The 11,135-nt window shown below is 45.0% G+C and overlaps 1 protein-coding gene across 3 annotated transcripts in view; it reads left to right on the top strand.

Annotated features, from left to right (window-relative positions):
• Window positions 1-5,302: 5,302 nt before the first annotated feature.
• LOC128328875 (C-type lectin BpLec-like) overlaps window positions 5,303-11,135 on the top strand; it is a 33,101-nt gene continuing 27,268 nt past the window's right edge. Inside the window, exon 1 of one of the 3 annotated variants that reach the window (XM_053259055.1) lies at window positions 5,303-5,409. The gene's annotated coding sequence lies outside the window, so the exon portion shown is untranslated. Of the gene's footprint in view, window positions 5,410-6,135; window positions 6,225-11,135 lie in introns of those variants that run through there. The other 2 variants (XM_053259054.1, XM_053259052.1) reach the window with 2 other exon arrangements.

The raw sequence follows: 11,135 nt of genomic DNA, 5'->3' as shown, positions 1-11,135 counted from the left end.
TGCAAAATTTGGAATTATAAGAATACTCCATGTTGTGAGTTTATGTTCACTAGAGTATAGTAGTGAAAGTATTAAATATAAAGAACACAAAAGTTAGCTTCTTTTAAAATATTAGATTACATATAACTTCTAGGACAGTGTATGTAGAACGTAAAGCATTAAACATCAAATCAGAATTGATTACAAAGGGAGTATTTATATTTCTCATGATAGCTCTGTGTGTGTGTGTGTGTGTGTGTGCGCGTGCACACACACACACACACACACACACACAGACCTATATGGCAGTTGTTTAAAAATACAGCAAAAATAAAAATGACACATTAAAAACAAAGCAGCTTAAGAAATGTTTTTATTAAGAAATATTTTTAGAAAGCAGGTGTGTCTTAAGGGTTTATATAGAATATAATTCTATGAAATATAACTCTCAACAAAAAGACCTTTTATGGAACAAAAAAGAAAAACTAAACGGTGGTAAACATAAAAACGTAAGGCTATGAAATATAATTCCAAGGAGCATACTACTTACAACCTGCAAAATAAGAGTCAGGGGAGGCTGTAAAAGCAACATTACTCTGCGTGGGGCCTACGCTCTTTTATTTTAAAATGTCTCCTGCCTGTACAGAAATCATGACTTTGAGAAACACGGCAGCATTCCATTCCAAGCCTCCTCTTAGTAGAAAACTCAGGGTCAGGTAGACCCTTCCATTGTTCTATTGTGACTCTAACTCAGATATATAATTAACCCCTTTCATGCAAACCAGAATTCCTTCACTAATGCTCAACTCTGAGGACAAGAGAGCAATCTAGACAGCTAACCTAACAGGAAAGAGCATCCTGTGAAGCAGAAGCAGGACATTTCAGGTGAAAAGGTTACAGGTAAGAAGGGGGTTGTTTTCTAGTCAGAGCTGAATTAAATGAGGTGAGAAAACCAGGGGTGGCTTTATTCTCAATATCCATGACAAGCATCCCAATGCATACCAGTAACTGGGAAACAGCAGCAGGGGAGGTCGATTGGCCCCATGCTGCCCACTGCTAGACTTAATAGACAATGAGGCGATTCTCACAATCAGTGGAAAGCGGGCTAAGGGAGCTTAGCCCGCTTTCCACGGACCGTGGGAACCACCGGGCTCGCAGGTGAGCCCAGTTTCCCCCAGCGGGTAACCCGCTTAAATACCCCTCCCCTTAGCCCAGGTTAGCGGATCGAGCACTCTGCTAACCTGGGTTTTCCGATTGTGTATTGCCATGGTGTGGTTCCACGCCATGGCAACACATGAGGAGACCTCCACTGGGAGGCTGCAAGCAGCCTCCCGGACTCGAGGGTCTCTCCAGCAGGGCATCCTGGAACTTCTGGTGGGCATGCGGACCCCGATCCCCACAGCCCCCGCTGGCTCCATGACGGAGCCAGCAATCGCTCTCCCGCTCTCCCTGCAACCCCCCTTATGGCGGGTCTCACCGATCATGAGACTCGCCTCCTTGAGTATGTTCCAGCAGACCAAACAAAAGTTTCCTTTTATTTTCCTTACTAGCTTCCCAAACAAGAAGAGGATCCGAGAAATTTGCAAAAACCCTGCTAACCAGACAAAGAGGCACCTTTCAAAGTGGTGTTTCTCTTACATTAAAAGGGGGAATGGCAATGGGCCCTATCCAGGCCCAGCACAGCATCCCTCCTCCTGTGTCTATTGCTGGTGTCTACCTTGTGTTTCTTTTTAAACTGAGTCCTTTGGGAACAGGGAACTATCTTATTCTTGTTATTTTATTAAACCACTTTCAGAACTTTTTCGTTGAAAAGCAGAATAAAATTCCTATTCTTCATCATCATTGCCCCAAACCTTAGATATTTCACCTGCCTTGATTTTTCCTCTACATCGTAATCTTGTAGCAGATAATTGTTTACTTTCCAATCCCCCTTCCAACAACTGCAGCATTTCTTTGTCCATATAATATTGTTTCTGCTGCAAGAGTGTTTTGAGGAATAATATATATGGAAGATATTGCACCACTGCTGATCTTCTACATAGATATTTTCCATGAAAATCCATCAGCAGAATATTTGAATGCCAACTTGTGTTCATGCTGTTTCCGGGGTGGGGGGGTGCTCCCCTTTCCTGTGGCTGGGTTCCTGTGCCTCAAAACAGTTGCATGGCAGGTAGACATTAAATGAGTTCAGCATTTCCCACTGTGAAGTGACAGAAGGATGAAGATGAAGAAACTTATGCTTACTTCAGGAAGCTCAGAGCAGTTTAAAAGGGAGCAATCTCTCATTCAGGCTGTTACCAGACTAAGACCTCCTTAGCTTTAGCAGTGTGACAGTTTCATATGCCCTCAGAGGGACCATTTCAGATCATTGGCCCATCAAGCTCAATAGTGTCTACAATGACTGGTAGCAGCATCCCATGGTTTCAGACAGAGGGCTTCCCCAGGCTTTCCTAGAGATTCCAGGAACTGAACCTGAGATGTTATGCATGCAAAGCAGATGATCATAACCTGTTTGATCAGACTTTTAATCTGTAGTTTTAAAGTTTAAGGTTTTAGGAGGGTTATCTATATTTTAAATTGTTTTAATAATTTTTATGTTTTTATTATTGTTTAATGTCTCGAACTGTAAACTGCCCAGAGATTTTTATATGGAGTAGTACAGAAATGTGCTGAAAGAAAGAAAGAAAGAAAGAAAGAAAGAAAGAAAGAAAGAAAGAAAGAAAGAGATCTACAACTGAGCTACAGCCCTTTCTCAATGTCTGAGCATGGACCTCCCTGTGGGGGAATACTCCTGTGCATATAACATAGGAACTCAGGAACATAGGAACCTGCCTTATACTCAGACCATGGTTCCTCTAGCTCAGTATTGTCTACACTGACTGGCAGCGGCTTCTCCAAGGCAGCAGGCAGGAATCTCTCTCAGCCCTATCTCGGAGATGCCAGGGAAGGAAGTTGGCACCTTCTGCATACAAACATGTAGGAGGTCTTCCCAGAGTGGCCCCATCCCCTGGGCAGAATATTTTCCAGTGCTCACACATGTAGTCTCCTATTCAAATGTAAACCAGAGTGGACCCTGCTTAGCAAAGGGACAATTCATGTTTGCCGCCACCAGACCAGCTCTGCTTCACTCCTCCTGGTGGTCAGACACCAGGAAAGCCACGCCATTTCCAGCAACCTCTTGCGATGGACATCGTGCCAGTTTGCCATTGTGAGTGTGAACTAAGGCTACCCTACCCTCCATCCCGTTATCGGTGTCTCCTTCTTATTCCTTTCTCACAAAGGCAGCTGGGGTAGAAGAGGCAGCCATGGCCTTGATGGCTCCCCACTGCACCTTGCTACCACTACTGCTGCTGCTGCTCTCCGTCATCTTCCTGGTCTTCGTGGAGAACATCAGCGGGGACACTTACACACAGTTCAGGAACCGGCATGTCCACAACAGCCCATTGCCAGCCCACCCCAGGTACTACTGCCAAAGTATGATGCGACGGAGAGGCCTGAGTCAACATGTCTGTATGGCAACCCTCACCTTCATCCATGCCAGCGGCAGGCAGGTCCAAAACATCTGTGGCCCTGGAGGGAGACATGTTTCCGGGAACACTTTCAAGAGCAAACTCCCCTACAGGATCACCACCTGCCGCATCTACGGTCTCATCCGCCGAACCCACTGCAGATACACGGGTGTAACTGACAGTTGGATGATCCAGGTGGTTTGTGGGCACAGAGGGCTCCCTGTGCGTTTGGCTGGAATCGTCTAAGTCCTCGCTGGCTGGGTCTCGAACCTCAACCCTGCTTTAGGGCTACTTCGGGTTCTCTGTGTAAGGACACACTTCTTGTTATCTTCATATTGACTTACATTTCCATGAAGAATTCAAGGCTTTATCAGAACATAAGAGCAGCCATGCCCTCTCTCCTGCTGTCGATCCCCTGGTGTTTGGAAGCATCCGACTTCTGAGCCTGGAGGTAGACCATAGCCACCAGACTAGTAGCCATGGATAGGCCTGTCCTCCAAGAATTTGTCCAAATCTCCTTTAAAGCCATCCAAGCTAGTGGCCACCATCAGCTGTTTTTGGCTGCGGAGACCCCACAAACCTGAGCAGTCACTTCCCCCCTCGCAAGCACCCCATGATGCCCTTGCCTTGCCTCACCTCACCTCGCCTCCTCCTTTGCCGCTGCAAGGACAGCAGGAAAGGAACTACACAGAGCACCACCACTGCCATGCATGTGGAAAGGGAGCAAGGCAGTGGTGGCAGGTGCACATGCACCACTTCACATCTGGCTTTTCACATGCCAGGTAGCAGCAGGCTCTTCAGTTACACTGCTGCCATCCTAGCGGCAGCAGGAGTGCCAAAGGGCCCCAGCAGGAACAAAAAAAAAAATCAGGTTTTTAAAAGTTCATAATGCTCTGGGCCCAAGCCCTTGATCCTCTGTGGGCATCACAACGCCCCAGGACAGAAAGATGCTCTCATGTCAATAGCCCCAAAGTTTGAGATTTAGGACTAGAGTCCTTAAAATTGCTAGACCATTAGAGTTGTGGAAAATCCACCTAACCATGGGCTTATCTGGACAGGAATTTATTCCAGCTTCAGATGGAGATAGAAGAATAATGTGTTCAGATGACGTTAAAGGATGCTGCAGAAGTTCATAGCTCCATCTGCTGGCCATCTGCTGACAATTCATGAAAAAACCCAATCACTTTCCAATGCTGCATATTGAAAAGTAATATTGAAAAGAGATGTATTTTTCATGAATTGCCAGCAGATGGCCACCCCTTGTTTCAAAATATGGATGCTCTTGTGCTATTGGAACTCCCAGAGTTTAAAAGGATTTAAAACTGGGAAAACTAGATCTACTTTTTTTAAAAAAGCTATGTGTCTCTGACTGGAATGAATGAAACACTTCCTTGCTGAAATATAACTGCAATATTAATTTTTCTTCCCAAAGCTCTTGCTATTTCCTGAACAGTTTGTTAGAGCTGTTTTATTATCCTTTCTTCCTACTGCCTCCTAGTGGTCAATTAGCTGTATTGATGCACCTTTGTTATTTCTCAACTACTAAGGTCTGCTACTGGCTTTAAAACCAAATCAACCACATCCTCTCAATCCGATATAAACTGGAGATCCTGTGATGGTTTCCACAATAAATATATTTCCTAAAAAGCAAAGTTTGACTCTGTTTCCTATGATTTTATCTCTGTCGGGGCTGGCCAGCTAGCATAAACAAATTTGGGCAGCCATGTTTCATAGGACAGAAATGAAACTCTGTGTTCCACTATGAGAACTGCTACCCAGAATCCTTTGCCAGGGGAAGGCAAGGTTTGACTCTCAGATGGCCACAAATACTCCAAATGTTGCCACCCAGCATCCTCTGTGACATTTATTACTCATACAGCAACATCAGTGTGCATCGTGCTTTTTGAGTGGAAAGAGGAAGGTAGGTCTCTGCCCCCCCCCAAGCTTACAATATGAAATTTGTCACATAATAATCAACGGAGGGAGGGAAGAAAGATGGGGACAAGGGTCACACATACTTCAGTAGGGAATGATAACTAAGAGGTGGTGCTGAAGCCTTCATGGAAAATTAGGTTGACATGATGAGGAGAATTACTTGAAGCAGTCATATTGAAATTAAATGACAATGCATAACTCGTACTTTTAATCTCAAATGGGATGCACTGGGAGGTATCCGGGGCTTTTTTTAAAAAAGGAAAATTCACAACTGCACAATAGTATACAAGTGAAATATTTGTTTGTGTGGCATGCACCACAAAAGCACACACCTATACACTTTCCTTGTCCGTACATGTGTAATTTGTTGCCTAGAGTCGCATTCTACATCATTTTAAAGTCTACGTGGAGGCAGGCGCGTAACAATGATAGGGCAAGGGGAGACAGTTGTCTGGGGGCCCCACTGCCTGGAGGGGCACCCCAGAGGCACCCCATGTGACTCCCCATTGCCCCCTGCCCAGCCCCATAGCCTCTCAGCCACTTGCCCTCTTCGCCGTCTCTCCTGCTTGTTCTGCTAGCCCCGCAATCGAAGCAGCAGGCAAGCTGCAAAGAGCTCCTTTTCTCCCGCCTCTCAGCTGATCGGTGGGTGGGCGGGGCTTCCACGGAGGCCTCCGTGTAGGCCGCAGTGAAGCCTGAACTCGAGTAGGGCCCAAGCAAGCCAGGAAGGAGGAGGCAGCCAGAGTGTTCTCTGCAGCAGAAGACCCCTTGCTGCCCTGCTTAACCCAGACCAGCATTTGCCAGGTAGAGTGTGAACTCCTTTTTGTGGTTACCTTTCCCGCCCCCCCCCCATATATAGGGATCTGCTTGCCATAGGGCTTGGATATGGGGGGGGGGAGGGACCGAGAAGTCTCTGAATATTTATTTTGAAACAGCTTGGAAAATTTGCTGACTTAAAAAAAACTATCTAAAAAGTCCTATAAGTGGCTTGTTTCATGGCAGAAAATTGCAAAAACTTTTGGAACAGTATTTTATTAATTTTATTTATTCATTCATTCATTTATAAATGCACTTATGTTCAAGTTGTTTTGCAACCCAGAAGGTCTGAGTGAGAACTGTGAAGCATGTGTGGTGCTTTTATTTTATTTTTCTTGTGTGTGAACTGCTCCCCAATAACTTGCAGGGACTTCAGGGTCAATCTGGCCAACATGTGAATGCAGCACCTCCATTCCAGAGGAGATGTGTCTTAAAGGGCTTTAAAAGCCTCCTGTGAAAAACCTCCTGCAATCAAACTTGACTGAATTTGTTCAGAATTCTGGGAAAACAAACATAGGTTCACCCTGCATGGTTGAAAGTCTCCTTTGCTAATCTGCAGCGAGGGGGCCATTTTAATCATTCATCTTTCTAGTGTGTTCTAGGCATTAAAAGTAATACAAAGGTATAGTACTCAATGTATATCACTATATATTGTGACGTGTGTGTGTATTCAGTGAAATGTATTTGCAGGCAGCATACTTATTTTGGAATATCAGACTTAAATCCTTGGGGGCCTGGGGTGTGCGGAGGCCCTGGACTTTGTGGGGGGGGGCATTTTAAAATCTTGTCTCTGGGCCCACTCCAACCTTGCTACGCCCCTGCGTGGAGGTATTCTCAAAACTGGAAACTTGACAGCACTATTGCAGAAGTGTAATATTCGTTGGCCAAGATTCTGTGGGGAGTAACAGTGGAGTCAGTGGGAAGGGTCTTTGGAAAGGGGAGGAGAAAAGGGCCCACTTGATCAGGGCCTGGGTTCCCGAGATGCCTGGATGACTCCTTTCACTTTTCTCATAGTTATCAGTCACTTTTGACATCATCTAAAACAGGGATTCCCAACCTGTGGTCCTTCAGATTTTGCTGAATTACAACTCCCATCATCCCCAGCCACAATAAAGTGTAGATAGGAATGATGGGAGCTGTAGTTCAGCAGCATCTGGAGGGCTACCATTTAGGAACCTCTAATCTAAAATAATACAGCTTCTGCGTAACTTGAATTTTTGAACTGCACAAATGTTCTTCTAGAACAGCAGTCTTTTTCTTTCTTCTTTTATTTTAAACTGTACGTTTGGTGTCCAGTTGCACATTATGAAAAGCCTTGAAGTGATCTGAAGGAAGGGCTGCACCCTTTGTGATGGCACTGCCCAGTCAGTTAGGACGGCAAGATGTCTTAGCCCAAGACTTCCCTATCAGTCTGGCTCTGTTTCCTCACATCAGTGCCAGTAGCCCTGAATGTCCTGGCCCCAGATGCTTGACAAACCCAAGCCAAGCAGTTGATGGAGCTATTCCCACGATCGACAAAAATTGGGCTAGGGAAGGCTAGCCTGATTTCTCCCAATCATGGGAAGCAACGGGAGCTCCTAGAGGCAGCTCAGCGGCAAGCCCACTTATGGAGCCCGCAGCTTAACCCGGGTTCCAGATGCGAGAGCTGGGGAAATTGGGTTAAAAGGTTGTGTGGTGCCATGCCGCAGCTCTGCACTGCAGTGACTCACAAGTGGCCTCCTGGCATCAGGAGACTCCCCAGAATACCATGCACACTCACGTGGGGCATTCTGGGGTCCAGGAGGCCCCCCCCCAAACCCTGCCGCCCCAACCGGCTCCATCACGGAGCCAGTATTCATCTGGGCCAATCCGGCTGGCCAGGGCAGGCTAGCCAATCATCTGTGGGCAGGAAGACTGATAGGGGGACACAGAGGGAGCATCTGGAATGAGGGCACCGGGAAAAGGGAGGGAGCTCGGTTCGAGCAGCAAGGAAAGCAAGCTGGAGAAAGCACAGCGATACACAGGGATGGTTTTGGTTTTTTAAAGAATCCACTCACCTTCCCTCTGACTTGCTCTTAACAATTAACAAGAATCACATGAAACACCACCCACAAATGGGAATGAACCGTGTGTGTGGGCAGGGCATTCCTCGTTCCAGATGGGGAGGTGGGTGAGAGAAGGCAGCAGTAACATGAGAGCCTGCTTCCTTCTGCCCTCACCATCCACAAATGGGTTTTATTCCACAGGCCCCTGGAATGACACAGCAGTCTCTGGGCGAGAAGCCCATTCAGAAAGAGAAAAAAGGAGGGAGGGACTCCCAAAAGCTGCTGGTGAATTTCCATAGATTTACTCAGTATGGTTTTTTTTGTCAATACACTTTCATTCAGTTTGTTCAGTATTGCCTAATGTGTTTCAAGCCAAAAACACCCTTCCTCAGAGACAATTCTTGGGTAAATAAAATTGTTCACAATGTCATTGTGATCAGTTTCATTTGCCCAACTATTGCCTCTGAGGAAGAGCATTTTTGGCTTGAAATGCATACAACAATACTGAATAAACCTAATGAAAACGTACTAACAAAAAGACATACGGAGTCTCTACACGGACATACGGAGTCTCTAAATTAGAGTGGATTCATGGTGTCTAATTGAAAATCTCATTTGCTATCATAGAATCCACACTCAGAATACCTCAGAAACAACAGAACCCTGTACCCCATGGGTTAGAAACCCATGGGGGTGGTTGGCACCCTATGTGCACTACACCACCACTTGCTTTGGGCCACCCCAGCACCCCCCAAGTGCACTTATGGGGCTGCTGAAAGCTCCATTATAACTTATTATGAGGAAAAACCTTAAAGATGCGTAAACTTCAACAATTAACCAAAAATCAGCCCTCTGCCCAAATCCTTTGAAAAAAATTTGGGTGGTAGCCTCCATCCATTGGGCACTACAACTCCACCTCACTATTTTGCCCCTGGGACCCATTTTTTAAAATCCGAATCAATTTGGATTTGGATTTGGATTCAGATAAATTTGGATCCAAATCGAATCAGGAGTGATTTGGATCCAAATCGAATCAGGAGTGATTTGGATGGCTTGGATGGGCAATATTCGGACACAAAACAGAACAGGGGTGTTTCGGTTCAGATCCGAATCGAAACACTGAAAATTCGAATTGCACACCCCTACCTGTCAGTCTTTGTCCAGATTCAGGATAACAGCAGGAATAGGGTTAAAGCCCCCTCCCCACTGACTCTGTCCCCAAATGACATGGGATCCATACACATCTCATTTGCAGAGAATAAAGCAAGCAAGGCAGGGCCAATTCTGTGATTCAAGTCACAGCTTGTCTTGCCTCAAGTGGCAAGATATCACACCTCTTCTCTTGTTTTTTCTTGGCTTCCTATGATGCCTTCCATATGTTCTCATCCTATATTCCACCATCACACTTCAAAGTCTTCAAAAACACTCTTCTTCTATGTCTTCTATATGTTCTCATCCAATATCTATCTATCTATCTATCTATCTATCTATCTATCTATCTTATATACCGCCCAAACCTTCGTCTCTGGGCGGTTAACAATGACATAAAAACAATTAAAACAAATATAAAAGGTTAAAACAGTTTAACAATTCAAAAACGGAATAAAACTAAAACCTACAAATTTAAAAAGCTGAAAAAGCACAGGTGACAAGATGGGTCTTCAGATGTTTTTAAAAAAATAGTCTGAGTGTATTTAAAATAGTCAGCGTCTATTTATTGGCCTGTTCCAGATTACTGAGCCATGTATGTAGTTCTGCCAAGCAGACATTTATTTATTTATTTATTTATTTATTTATTTATTTATTTATTTATTTATTTATTTGCATTTTTTTATAACGCGCAGATGTTCAGCTTGCGCAAGGCATATTGGAGCTTCTGGGGGCCGTGCAACCCCCAAGCTCCCCAGCCCCCACCAGCTCCATCATGGAGCCAGCAATTGTGTGGGCAGCCGATCCGGCTGAGCCTGCTCTCCCTGTGCAGCTCCTGAAACCGGGTCTCACTGATGGTGAGATCCGGCTCACTTAATGACTCGTGACCTCAATGGCAGGTAGAAACTATCTCAGAGGTCATTTTTGCCCTCCCACGACCCATGGATATGCAAGGCTTAACCTTTTAATTGTCTAATTTAATCAGGCATAACAAAGTTTGCTGGCAACTACCCAACTGCAGATATGCCAAACCACAAATGCCAGGTCTGTGATTAATAAGGTTTGCCTGTATTGTATATCACTATTGTAACTGAACTTCCAACTTCTGTAACCTTCAGTACTGAACAAAACGTACTCTGCTGAGAAGGTTAACAGTGTTTATTTAACAGACTAAAGAATACATACACAGAATAATTAGAGCTTCTGATCTCAACAGCCATCTTGTGGCTAATTCTCACAACAAGGACATTCTTCTTCCCAGACACCCATGGTGGTAGAAGCTGCTCCTCAAGCTTTGAACATTTCAATTGCCACTGTTCTGTTAAATACACTTTACTGCAATCACCAGCCATCAATGTTGCAGAAAGGGCATCATGGCACCTAAATGTGGCCTTGAAGAAAGGCCCTGTAACAATAGCAGGTTCTTATGATCCCCAAGATGCCAGCTAAATGGGAAATCAGAAATGAACACAGTGTATGTGCTCCTGACTTCCAGTAGTAAGAACCAGGGAGGTTTTGGGAATGTTTGGCTGGCCTTGCACCATCCCAACATTAAACAGAGTTTGGCCACTGTCGATCAAAGCCTAGATTAGTGATTTTTGTTTAATGTTGGGTTGATGGGGCGCCTACCCGGCATCACTGTAATTTTCTGCGTTCTTATGATTGGACATTGGGAGTGCATGCACTGCATTAATCTTTGACTTTTCATTTGGCTGGCATCATGAAG

The sequence above is a fragment of the Hemicordylus capensis genome, chromosome 6, assembly GCF_027244095.1.
Source record: "Hemicordylus capensis ecotype Gifberg chromosome 6, rHemCap1.1.pri, whole genome shotgun sequence".
Lineage (NCBI taxonomy): Eukaryota > Metazoa > Chordata > Lepidosauria > Squamata > Cordylidae > Hemicordylus > Hemicordylus capensis.
The sequence above is the reverse complement of the archived record's forward strand: the minus strand, read 5'-3'. Positions and strand labels throughout refer to the sequence as shown.